The 13,149-nt window shown below is 37.3% G+C and overlaps 1 pseudogene; it reads left to right on the top strand.

Moving 5' to 3' along the window:
- The first annotated feature begins 1,594 nt into the window (after nt 1-1,594).
- Nucleotides 1,595-1,701, top strand: LOC129406721 (U2 spliceosomal RNA; annotated as a pseudogene).
- Nucleotides 1,702-13,149: the final 11,448 nt, after the last annotated feature.

Below are 13,149 nucleotides of genomic sequence, written 5' to 3'. Positions count from 1 at the left end.
ACAATTAACATCTTAATTAACATCTTCATTCTACTTCTTAATATTAGTTATTTGTATGGACACAGTAAGAGGTACATTGAGCTTGTAGGTTGGCTCTCCTGAGGAGATCTCTCCAGAGACTCAGTCTACAGTGCTCGGGCCAGATTAATCATTCTGAACCCTAGCAGGGTCTAAAATCAACTTATTAATTTTTAGATCATGACAGAATTTGTCCATGACCATGTTCTTAACTTGTAATTAAACATTATGGCACTTTGGCCAGGCCCATTTCGATGCCAGGGTAGCACATAGCTCCCAGCTTGCCCTTGGCCCATCCAGTCCCTTGTCGGGACCCTGATTTTGGGGTACTAGGAAGTAAGGGCAACTGAGGCTTAAGTTGAGAGAACAGATGTCCAGGAGGAAAATATCATTCAGAGTCAATTAACTCCAAATTACAAAAGCATAGCATTAACTGTCTTCTTGTGACCATACATAAAGGAAATTGCTCTGAATTAATTATGCAAATGACTTAAGGAGAAGAGAAAAACAATATTTACAAGTTAACAGAGGACAAAGAAAGAGGCTACAAATAAACACAGAGGAATGGGAGCACTGTGATGGGAGTAACTCAATAAACCTGAGCTCCATGCAGCAAGGCAGAAAGGACAAACCAATGTTATCCTACAGGTCTGGGCTTTTGTTGGGGGGAAGACTTTTGATTACTATTTCAACTTTTTGATAGTGATATTCTGTTCAGGTATCCAAAATCATCTTGGTCCAAAAAATGTTCCTCAGAGGAAAGTGTGTGAAAATTGTTGTAGTTCACCCAGGAGCCATTCATAACAAGTAATAATATATATATGTATATATATATATTTCAGTTCTGCTTTGGGGGCAGAGTTTGGGTTTGGGGATGGAAATATGGTAGTGGGAAGGTGTAATGTGAGTGGAATTGGTGTAGAATATTAAATGTAATCAAATATTGTGAACAAATTTACAAAAATAAAATAAATTTTAAAAAAGAAAAAAGTTTTCAACTATTTCTTTATTGTCATGTCTTTGAAATCAGAAAAATTATTTAATAATTAATTTAAAAATTAGTTAAAAAATACAAAATCATCTTGTTTCAGTCTTGGAAGGTTATATCTTCTACTTTTTCTTATTTCATGGCACAAAGATTCTCAAAGTAATCTCTGATGATACTTTGAATTCCTGTGGTATCTGTTGTGATGACAATATTTATATATATAAATAAATAAACACTTTCTCTGCTGGTGTCTCTTACAGCAGCAAAAAAAAAAAAAAGGAATTCCCTGTGATCTAAGCTTTAAAGGAAACTAATCCTTGTATAATTTGTTTATGAAACATTGTTTATGAAACAATTGTTTATGAAACACTGACCAAGTACCAGTTATTTGCCTATAGGGGACAGGATGACAAGCAACCAAGTTATGTCCTCTGTCTGTATTCTTTGTGGAGAAGACTAGTTCATCCAGAATACAATGGATTCTGGTCATTTCAATGTTGATTGTGTGTTCACAGTCCACTTACATTCCAAAGGGTTTACCTTGAGAATTCACAAGGAGAAACTTTCCTTATTTTATTTTAACAAAAAATCGCTTCTCGGCCTTTTGGCTTAGATCAAGTGTAGTGTTTTATTTTAACAAAAAAGAACATATATACAGTGTAAGGCAAAATGACTTGTATAATTACAGACTTTATAAATTTCAAGAAAATTGAAGCAGAAAACAAGTCACTTTGATTACCTGCAAGGAGCAAATACAGTGTTTTACAGTTTTTAAAATATCTAGTTTACTGCATAGACTTTCTCCATTTTATGCATTTGAGCAAATACGTGCATGCCAGCATTTCTTTCACCATTTCTTATTTAAATACTCTTGCAGGGATTTTTTTCCCCCAATGTATCTGTCTTTCATTAGCATGCTCATTAGAGAGCTCAAGAATAGCATGAGAATGTTTTAGTTCTAATATATCCCAGTGGTGAAATCTGAGGGAGCAAAGCGATTTAGAGAATCAGTAGGTTTTAATCCTGGTGCTCTCTCTCTACATGAAATTGATAAGTTATTTCACCTCTGTAGGCCAAAATATTCTCATCGGCACGGATTGTTGAATGGATTGGTTCTAATACTACTAAGTTCCACTGCTTGAGTTCATACAATGTGGCAACCACTTTACATTCTTCCTCATTATCCCATGGAACTATCACAACATCATAAAGAACAATATGCAATTTGAAAATGATTTTTCTGGATATCATAAAGTTAAGTAACTTGGTTAAAGTCACACAGATGTTAAGTTAGGTAGGCAAGACCTGCAAGTTGAAGCTTTCTCCTGTATCATCCTGTGATTGCTCCACTTTTCTCCACATTTCCAATTGTTCCACATTTCCAAATGTTCCACATTTCCATGCTGACATTTTTGTCCAAACCCAGGCTCTCTCAGAGTACAGCTCGAAAAACAAAAAGTAAAGGGTGCAAGTGGAATAGGAAGGTGAGATGGCAAGTGGTAAATTAGCCTTTCTTGCTCTAATCTGAGAAGAGGGCATAGTTTTTCCCCGTTGAAGTCTGAAACATGACTTACCTCTCTGTCTCATACTACACTGGCAGGCAGGGAGTTATCAGTTCTCTTTCTAGCCACATGAGCATTGTTTATTCTTTGGCAATCAGAAACTTTTGTGCAACAATCCAACTCAAAATACATGCGTGGGTTTCAGGGAAGCTGATAAAGGTTAAAAATCTGTCACTTCCTGCAGATTTAAATTTTAATCAGCAACCAAAGGTTTAGGCATGTAATCACTCTCCAGTGGTGTATGTGAACTTACACACACAGGAAAGCACACAGGTAGACACTCTGACAAAGGATTTTAATAAGAACTATAGTCTTAAATCACTTATGACAATTTTTGCTTATTTTTCCTATGTTAATTGTTTGTTTAAAACAAAAATTAAAATAGGGTCAGAGAAATAGCTCACTGAAGCAGAGTGCATGCCTTGCATACATGAAATCTCAAGTTTAATCCCCAGCACTGTATGGCCCTTGGAGAAATGCAAATGTGACCCTGGTGGTCGCTGAATAGCAAAGGAAATTTCTCTCCCAAATTAAAAAATGGTTTGACACAAAAATCATCCTTTTACCTTATGGCACATAAATGGGATGGGTCACAATTATGATATCCCAGAAAATATAAATATGTGATGCTATTTTAACGTGTAAAAGAGGTATTTTTATGCAAACTTCCATCCGGAATCCTAAGACAGTAAACATAAGGTCAGAAGGGCAGAGAGATTGTTTAGGCAAATAACAAGTCTGAGCTGACTTCCAATACTGCATATGGTTCCATGAGCACAGCCAGAAGTGATTCCTGAGCACAGAGATAGAAGCAAGCCCTGAGCACCAATGTGTGAGGCCACCAAACATAAACATAATCAGATTTTAAAAAATTAAGAAGACGGGACTGGAACAATAGCACAGTGGGTAGGGCATTTGCCTTGCACGCAGCCGACCCGGGTTCGATTCCCAGCAACCCATATGGTCCCCTGAGCACCTCCAGGAGTGATTCTTGAATGCAAAGCCAGGATTAACCCCTGAGCATCACCGGGTCTGACCCAAAAAGCAAAAAAAAAATAAATAAATTAAGAGGATAGTTCTTTTGGCAACTGGGTTTAATTTGAGAAATTACTTATAGATCCATTTTAACAGTGGATAAAAGTAACCGAGGGTTGTCTTACTAGTGACCAAGGGGTGTCTTTCTCCACTTTTGCCAAAAATGGAGGATTTTACTAGTGAAAAAAGGGAAAATCAGTTTTTAATGATCCCTTTAATTCTGAAGGGGAAGGTGCCATTGGTGTTAGGAATTGTGATCTGGGATACAAATCAGAATGAAAGGGAAGAAGTACTTCTGTTGAAATTAATCAGGCAGTCAAGGCCAAAATGTAAGGGACTGGAATTGCTGAAGACAGAGTAAGTTATTGGTGCTGGTTGGAGAATGAATGGCTTTGGAAACCAGACTTAGTGGCCCAGGGAGAGACTATACCCAGATGGAGCACTGTGTTTGGCAAGATGAAAGTGAACTCAACTGCCTGAAAGATCCAGTTCTCTCTCAGCAGGGACAAAGAAAGCTCCCAGGGCATTTAGAAATGGATTTTCATCCTGGCAGTGAACCATCAACAAGATGCTGAGCACTGGGCTGAGTCCAGTTTTGCATTATATTGTAGAAGAGATAAAATGTAAGCTGAGATAGATCTGATCTGTCATTTAAGGAAGAAACTTGGGAAAGTGGAAAGTGGAGTTATAAGTGAGATAAAAACAATTCAAATCCCAGGCCAGTCATTTACTAATTATGTAAAATTTAACTGGGCTGGAGCAATAGCACAGTGGGTAGGACATTTGCTTTGCATGCTGCCGACCTGGGTTCGATTCCTTTGCCCTGCACGGCACAGCCTGGCAAGCTACCCATAGCGTACTGGATAGGCCAAAAAAATAGTAGCAACAAGTCTCACAATGGAGATGTTACTGGTGTCCGCTCGAGCAAATCGATGAACAACGGGATGACAGTGCAGTACAGCATGGTAAAATTTAACCATTTAAATGTGGGGGGGGGGGCAAGAGGATCAGAATTCCATTATTGAATTTGATTAAACTCTAAATGAGTCACATATGAAAAGAGCTTATCTATAGCAGGATTTTTTTTCAAAAGCTACCAGTTGATGTGAGTCATATAAATGTGAGCCCTTAAATATCTCCATTAAAAAAAAAATTCTCACAGTTAGCATAATACTCAATAGTGAAAAAGAAAAGATTTTTCTCTAATAATAGAAATAAAACAAGGTTGCCAGCTTTCACTATTTTTATCCAATACAATGATATAGCTCCTAGGCAGAGTATCTAGGCAAAGCAATCTTATAGAAGATATCAAATTAAAATGGAAAAAGTAAAATCACCACTGTCCACAGAGCACATCTCTACATATAGAAAATCCTAAAGATCACACAAACACACCCTCAAAATAAAATTGTCTGTTACCAATTTAGTTTCAGAAATGTATCGAATAAAAATTTGACACACAAAATTAGTTTTATTTTCAAACATTAACAACATTTTAAAAGAGAAATTAAGAAATTAGTCCTACTTACTGGAACATCAAAGAGAATAAAATATTTATCAATAAATTTTACCAATTTATATACAAGATATAAGAGTTACAAGATTTATACACTAAAAACTAAAAAATAAAGTTTTGAAAATTAAGAAGATACAAATGATTAGAAAAACATTCCATGGATTGAATAGTTAAAATTTTTAGGATGCTAAGACTACATGAAACAATATATTCAATGCAAAGTCTATCAAAATCCCAATTACTTTTTGCATAAGTAGACAAAATTATTCTAAAACTCATATAAAATCTCAAGTCCAAATATCAAAAATAATCTTTTTTTCTGTATCTCAATTTTTTTTAATTTTTTATTTTATAAAGTAGTCCACAATATTTGATTACATTTAATATTCAAAAAGCAATCCCACCAGCATTACACCTTCCCACCACCATATTTCAGATGTTTCCATCCCAAACACCAACCCCTGTCCCAAAACAAAACCAAAATAATGTATTTTGCATTGCTTGTTATGAAAAGCAGTTTTCCAGCCTTTGACTTTGAATCTGTGTTTGCTCTGACTGTTCAGATGTGCTTCTTGCAGGCAGCAGAACATTGCGTTCAATTTTCCGATCCATCCTACCACTCTGTCTTTTAATTGGTGCATTTAGCTCATTGATGTTGAGAGAGATTATTGTTAAGGAGTTTTGTCCCATGTTTCTGCCAAATTTTGGTGTATTTATGAAGTTTGCCTTGTCTTAAAGTAGCCCGTTTAGTTGATTTTGTAACCATGGTTTTGAGTCTATGAAGTTCCTGAGTTGTTTGTGAAACTGTGTGCTGTTCCTACTGATGTGGGTAAAGTATTTTTGATGAGGCATTTATTTCATTGAATTTTTTCACTGTATCCCACCACTGTCTTCTGGCCCTGAGGGTTTCATCAGATAAGTCAGCTGTTAAATCTTAAGGATGCTCCTTTATAGGCAATTTCTTTCTTTGATCTTGCTGCTTTCAGAATTTTGTCTCTGTCTGTGGTTTTTGTTATTCTGATAAGGATGTGTCTTGGAGTATTTTTATTTGAATTTCTTTTAGCTGGTACCCTTCAGGCCTCCTGAATCCGGTCGCATGTGCTCTTCAGCTCTGGGAACATCATAGCAATGATGTCTTTGACAGTTTCTTCCTCATTGAGATTTTCTTCCTGTCCCTCTGGGATTCCAAGGATTGTTATGTTATTCCTCTTGTCTTCATCCCGATTTTCTCTTGACATCTATTGGTTCACTTTGAGGCTCTTTCCCATTATCTGCTGTTGGTCTGGAGATTCTCTACACCTCATCTTGGAGCTCACTAATTCTGTCCACCACAGCTGTTACTCTGTTGCTGAGGCCTTCCACTGAGTTTTTCAATTCACCTACCAGGTTTTTCAGGTCTGACATTTTTGTTTGTAATTTTGTTTGCATTTTCCACATTTCTGCTCTCAAATCCTCTTGTATTTTATTGGTGGTACATTTCATTCTTTCTTTTAGCTCCTTATGCACACTTGTAAATTCCTTGTCAGAGAGGTTGTCTAGAGGACCATTATTGGTTGTATCTTCTGCGCTTGTTTATTCACTAACTGAGCTGGTTGGGCTTCTAAGTTGCTTTACCATTGTGACCCGAATGGTTTGGACTTTCACGCTCACTGTTACTGTTGTGGTTTTGGTGTAATATTAATTGAGGTGGACCTAACGTGTCAGGTAACAAAATCAATACCCAAAAGTCCATGGCTTTCCTATATATAAAAAATGAAAGAGAAGAAATAGAAATTTAAAAAACAATCCTGTTCACAATAGTGCCTCAGAAAATCAAGTACCTAGGAATCAGCTTACTTAAAGAGGTGAAGGACCTATAGCAAGGAAAATCACAAAACACTACTTCAAGAAATAAAAGAGGAAACTAGGAAATGGAGACACATCCCATGCTCGTGTATAGGGAAGATTAACATGATCAAAATGGCAATAATCCCCAAAGCACTGTAGAGATTTAATGTGATCCCTATCAGGATATCCATGACATTTTTCAAAGAAATAGACAAAATATTCCTGAAATTCATATGTAACAATAAACCTCCACAAATGGCTAGTGCAACCCTTGGGAAAAAGAAAATGGGCGGTATCACCTTTCCCAACTTCAAACTGTACTACAAAGCATTAGTAATTAAAACAGCATGGCATTGAGCTAGAAACATACCCGCAGACCAATAAAATGGGGTTGAATATTCTGTCACAGACTTTCAAATATATAATCACTGAATTTTTGATAAAGGAGCAAGAAATGTGAAGTGGAACAAGGAAAATTCTTCTACAAGTGGTGCTGGGAAAACTGAACAGGTACCTGCAAAAAATGAACTCTGACCTCTGTCTAATGCTAGACACAAAAGTCAGATCAAAGTGGATTAAAGATCTCAGTATCAGACCTGAATGCATAAGGTACATGGAGGAAAATGTAGGCAGAATCCTCTATTATATTGAAGCTAAAAGCATCTTTAAGGATGAAACACCATTGACCAAGAAAGTGGAAATAAACATAATCAAATGATACTATATTAAGCTAAGAATCTCTGTATCTCAAAAGAAACAGTGACCAAAAGACAGAGAAAGCCCATGGAACAGGAAAGAATATTTACCCAATACCCATATGATAAAAGGTTAATATCCAGGATATACAAGACACTAGTAGAATTGTACAAGAAAAAAAAAAACTCTGACTCCATCAAAAAATGGGGAGAAGAAACAAACAGAAGCTTCCTCAAAAAAGAAATACAAATAGCCAAAAGGCACCTGAAAAAATGTTCCACATCGCTAATCATCTGGGAGATGCAAATCAAAACAACAATGAGATATCATCTCATACCACAGAGACTAGCACACATCAAAAAGCACAAGAACAACCAGTGCTGGCGCGGATGTGAGGAGAAAGAGACTCTCTTTCATTGTTGTTGGGAATACTGACTGGTCTAGCCTTTTTGGACTGGAAAACAATATGGGCATTCATTCAAAAGCTAGATATTGAACTTCCATATGACCCCACAAGACCACTTCTGGGAATATATCCCAAGGGTGCAAAAAAAGCACAGTAGAAATGACATCTGCACCTGTAAGTTCATTGCAGCACTGTTCACAATAGCCAGAGTCTGGAAACAACCCAAGTGACCGAGAACAGATGACTGGTTAAACTAACTTTGGTACATCTACACAATGGATTACTATGCAGCTGTTAGGAGAGATGAAGTCACAAAATTTAAGTGGCTGGTCATGGACAGTGTTATGCAAAGTGAAATGAGTCACTTGAAAAGAGAGAACAGGCATAGATAGAGTAACCGCACTCATTTGAGGAATATAAAATAACATAATATGAGAAGAATGACACCCAAGGACAGTACACACAGGGCCAGGAATACTGCTCCATAGTTTGAAGCCAGCCTCATGAGCTGGAGAAGACAGCTGGATTAGAGAAAGGATCGCTAAGTCAAGGATGGTTGGAGGGACCATTCAAAATGAGAAATGTGGGGCTGGAGCAATATCACAGCGGGGTAGGGTGTTTGCCTTGCATGCAGCTGACCCGGGTTCGATTCCCAGCATCCCATATGGTCCCCTGAGCATCGCCAGGAGTAATTCCTGAGTGTATGAGCCAGGAGTAACCCCTGTGCATCACTGGGCGTGACCCCCCCAAAAAAAAGCCAAAAAAAAAAGGGAAATGTGTGCTGAAAGTAGATAAAGGGCCAAACGTGATAGCCTCTCGGTATATATTGCCAAACATAATGCCCAAAAGCAGAGGAAAAGTATGAGGAAATTATCTGCTATAGAGGCAGGGGAAGGGTTGTGTTGGGAGGGGTGGGGGGGTCTGAAACTGGGACATTGGTGGTGGAAAATGTGCACTGGTGGAGGGATGGATGTTTGATTATTGTATGACTGAAACTCAAACATGAAAGCTTTGCAACTATCTCACAGTGATTCAATAAAAAAAAGATGGCTAACAAAAACAAACAGTAAAAAATAAATATTGACAAAAATGTAGAAAAATATTAATATCTGTAAAACTATTAATGGAAATCAAAAATGGTGCAGCTACATGTGGAAAATACTAAAACAATTTCTCAATAAATTAAAGATATGATTATCATATGTTCAATAATTCCACATGTGGCTATATTACTGTGTCACTATATCAGTGTCATCCTGTTGCTCATCAATTTGCTTGAGTGGGCACCAGTAATGTCTCCATTGTAAGACTTGCTGTTACTGTTTTTGGAATATCAAATACGCCACAGGGAGCTTGCTAGGCTCTGCCATGCTGGCGAGATACTCTCAGTAGCTTGCAAGGCTGTCTGATAGGGCAGGAGGAATGAAACCTGGGCCAGTTGCATGCAAGGAAACTGCCCTACCTGCTGTGCTATCACTCCAGCTCCATGTGGCTATATACCCAAGATAAATAAGAACTGGAAACTAAAATGATAATTGCATTCCATGTTCATAACAGCACTCTTTACAGTTGCCATGAGGTGGCAAAAATGAATTATCAACAAACTGTGGTGTTATAGAATATTTATACATATAGACATATAGACATATGGATATATATGTATATATACATATATACAGATAGTTACATGAGTACAATGTGGATGGAATTTGGGGTAATTATGCTATGTTAAACAAGAAAACTAAAAGAAAATGAATATTTTACCATTATTCCTCTTTTTAAAAGAATCTAGGGTAGTTAAATTCATAGACAAAAATAGAATGGTGATTATTTAAAACAAAAAGGGGAACAGGAAGTTATTGTTCAATGGGTACAGGGTTACAGTTGCTTATGATAAGTAAAGTTCTGAAGAAAGATAATAGCTCAGCAGTGGAATATACTTAATGCTACTGAACTGTGAACTTAAAATGGTTAAGATAGAACATTTTGTGTTCTATATATGTCGCCATAATTTCTCTCACTATAAGCATAAACAAGAACTCTCTAATTACCAAGCATTGTGGAAGTTGGGGAACTGAGAAATATTTACAGGATTAAGCAGTCAGAAGAGGCTCCATGGAGAATTTGTGAAAAATATGGAATGAGGAGATAAAAGGACATTCCAGAAGACAGAAATATATAATGACTGGGCTATTAGAGGATGAACATTGCAAATGAGAGTCAAGTAGAGGGGACTTTCCTGAATTCTCGAAATAGTTTTAAAGTTGAGAATTAATGAAAACGTGACCACAGAATATAGAAACTGAGTATAGCCTTTAATAATATTTTGTGGCTGAATTGTAGAATTGGGTTTGCCTACCCATCCCTTGTAATGAAAAGTCCAAGAAAAGGAGAGCTCAAGTATTTGCAGGGCTGATCATAAGGCCAGGAACAGAAGAGAGGTAAAGGGCTGAGTGAAAAGCCTGGCATAACTGACAGCTAAATCACACGTGTGTAACATCCTTCTCTGTAAAAGAATCTTATTTTCAGTAATTACAATGAATGGAATGGATAAATTTCATATATGAATTAAAATTAAACTTATAATCCTTAATCTGTCTTACTATTTTAAATTATAACAAAACTCCAAGGGATCAAATAAAAAGATAAAATTGAAATGACTAATATTAACAACATAATATTATTCTTTCTTCCCTCATTTTTATAATTATAGTTAAGTAAGATGGAGCAATGGCACAGTGGGTAGGGCATTTGCCTTGCATGCAGCCAACCTGGGTTCAATTCCTCTGTCCTTCTCGGAAAGCCCGGCAAGCTACTGAGAGTATCCCGCCAGTATGGCAGAGCCTGTCAAGCTACCTGTGGCATATTTGATATGCTAAAACAGTAACAAGTCTCACAATGGAGACATTACTGGTGCCCGATCGAGCAAATCGATGAACAACAGGACGACAGTGATACAGTGCTAAGATGGGTTAAGTAAGATGGTTATACTAGCATTAACTATTAGGATATTTATGTACGTAGATACTGAACAGTCACCACCACAAAAGTGTTTAAGTCCTTATGTCACTTCTAGTTTATATCTTCTTTCCCTCTTTTAACTAACCCCACTGCTTCAAATCTCAATTTCTTAATCAAAACCAAGATTTTGTTATCATATGATACTCTCTATGGCCTTTTTTCCCCTATGTACACCACAGATGCATGGGATCACCTGGCATTTGTTCTCTCTTTGACTTCACTTAACATCATATCTTTCAGTTCCACCCAAGTTCCAGAAAACTGTGATATTTTGTCTTTCCTTATAGCTGTACAATATCCCATGTGTCTATCTGCCATGATTTCTTTATCATTTTGTCAGTTTCCATATCTTAGCTATTTGTGTTTCATGCTGCAATGGACATAGATGTTCCTGTGTATTTTCAAATTAAGGCTTTTGTATTTTTGAAATAGACAGAAAAAAATGAAATTGCTGGGTCATATGGAAGCTCTATTCCAATTTTTTAAATGTGCCGATGCTGTTTTCCATAGAGGGTGAATCAAAATACATTCCCAGCAACAGTGAATGAGTTCCAAGGGAATGGGAAAATTTTCCCAGTACCCTTCTAGTATCTTCTGTGCATAATTGTACCAAAGGCAACTAAAATTCTCAAGCAGATCAATCACACACACACACACATACACACACACACACACACACACACACACACACATATATATAGATATATACATATTGCTTTTTGGATCACAGCCGGCGATGCTCTGGGGTTACTCCTGGCTCTGCACTCAGGAATTACTCCTGGAGGTGCTTGGGGTCCATAGGGGATGCTGGGAATCAAACCTAGATGAGCTGCATGCAAAGCAAACACCCTACTCGTTGTGCTACCGCTCTAGCCCCTAGATCAATCATATTTTAAGTGAGAAAATTTTTTTCTTGGTTAAATTTGTCAAATATAGATGTTTTAATTATTTGGTGAAAAGAAGTCAATTAAAAACTTTATCTTAAAATTATCTTAAATCTGTAAGTTTTCAAAATATTATCACAAATGTTTTATATAATCCTACCTAAAATAATATATGTATTTAGGGGACTTGGACATTATTAGCCTTCCATGAAAGTAGATGACATTGGGGATTTTGTTTTGTTGGGGGATTGTACCCACAGGTGCTCAGAGCTTAATCTGTGCTCAGGGATTATACCTGGTGGTGCTCAGGGGACCAAATGCATGTGGTACAATGATTGTTCTGGGATCAGCTATAGACAAGGAAAGTGACCTAAATCCTATTCTTTCTGCCCAACTCATACTGGGGAATTTTAAAAACACAATTTGGTTAGCATTCATTCACAAAATGAGAATTCCCCCAGAAGTTGTAGAAATCATGACATTTTAGAATTATTTTTAAAGCTAATTAAAAAAAACTGTTAATGGTAGGATTTCATGCATATTATATTCCAGCATCACACTCTTCACCAAACTGTCCACTTCCCTCCGCTATTGTTGTAGTGTAGTCTATCATGTAATCTACCCCACGACTGAAGTGTCCTACTGTCTACCCGTTCTCAGGCTCTGTTGCCTTGGCCCAAGAAGTGGAATCATTGGGTAATACAGAAGTTCAGTTCTTAGTTTTGTTTTGTTTATTTGCTTGTTTGTTTTGGATAAGAACCCAGGGTTTGTTGTGATGGGATGGGGTGAGGTGGTGAAGACTACATGGGGAGCAAGAATTTCCGGGATTGAGGCAACTCCAAAGCTCTCAGAAATGTTAAGCACACCATTTGTCCAGAGGCCCGAGATTTGGGGTGTATTTGACCCCACAGACATCTAGGATCAGCCAGTTTTCAGCCACCATGTCTTCAAACTCATCTGCATCGAACTTGGTAAAGTCCCACTTCTTGAAGATGTAGATCTTCTGGAGTCCACAGAACTTTAACTTGGCCTGAAATCGAGCCTCATCACATGCTCCTTGTTTGGTGTGTGATGACGACTTGGACATCATGGATCCTGTCCCCCATGTCCTTGGGTTTTTCAAAGGGCCCCACATACTTGTCTGGAGGCTGATGCTGTGGCCTAAATAAAATAAGATTGTAATGTCCGTTGCAAAG

Source organism: Sorex araneus, chromosome 7 (genome assembly GCF_027595985.1).
Source record: "Sorex araneus isolate mSorAra2 chromosome 7, mSorAra2.pri, whole genome shotgun sequence".
NCBI lineage: Eukaryota > Metazoa > Chordata > Mammalia > Eulipotyphla > Soricidae > Sorex > Sorex araneus.
This window is presented reverse-complemented; position numbering and strand designations above follow the sequence as displayed.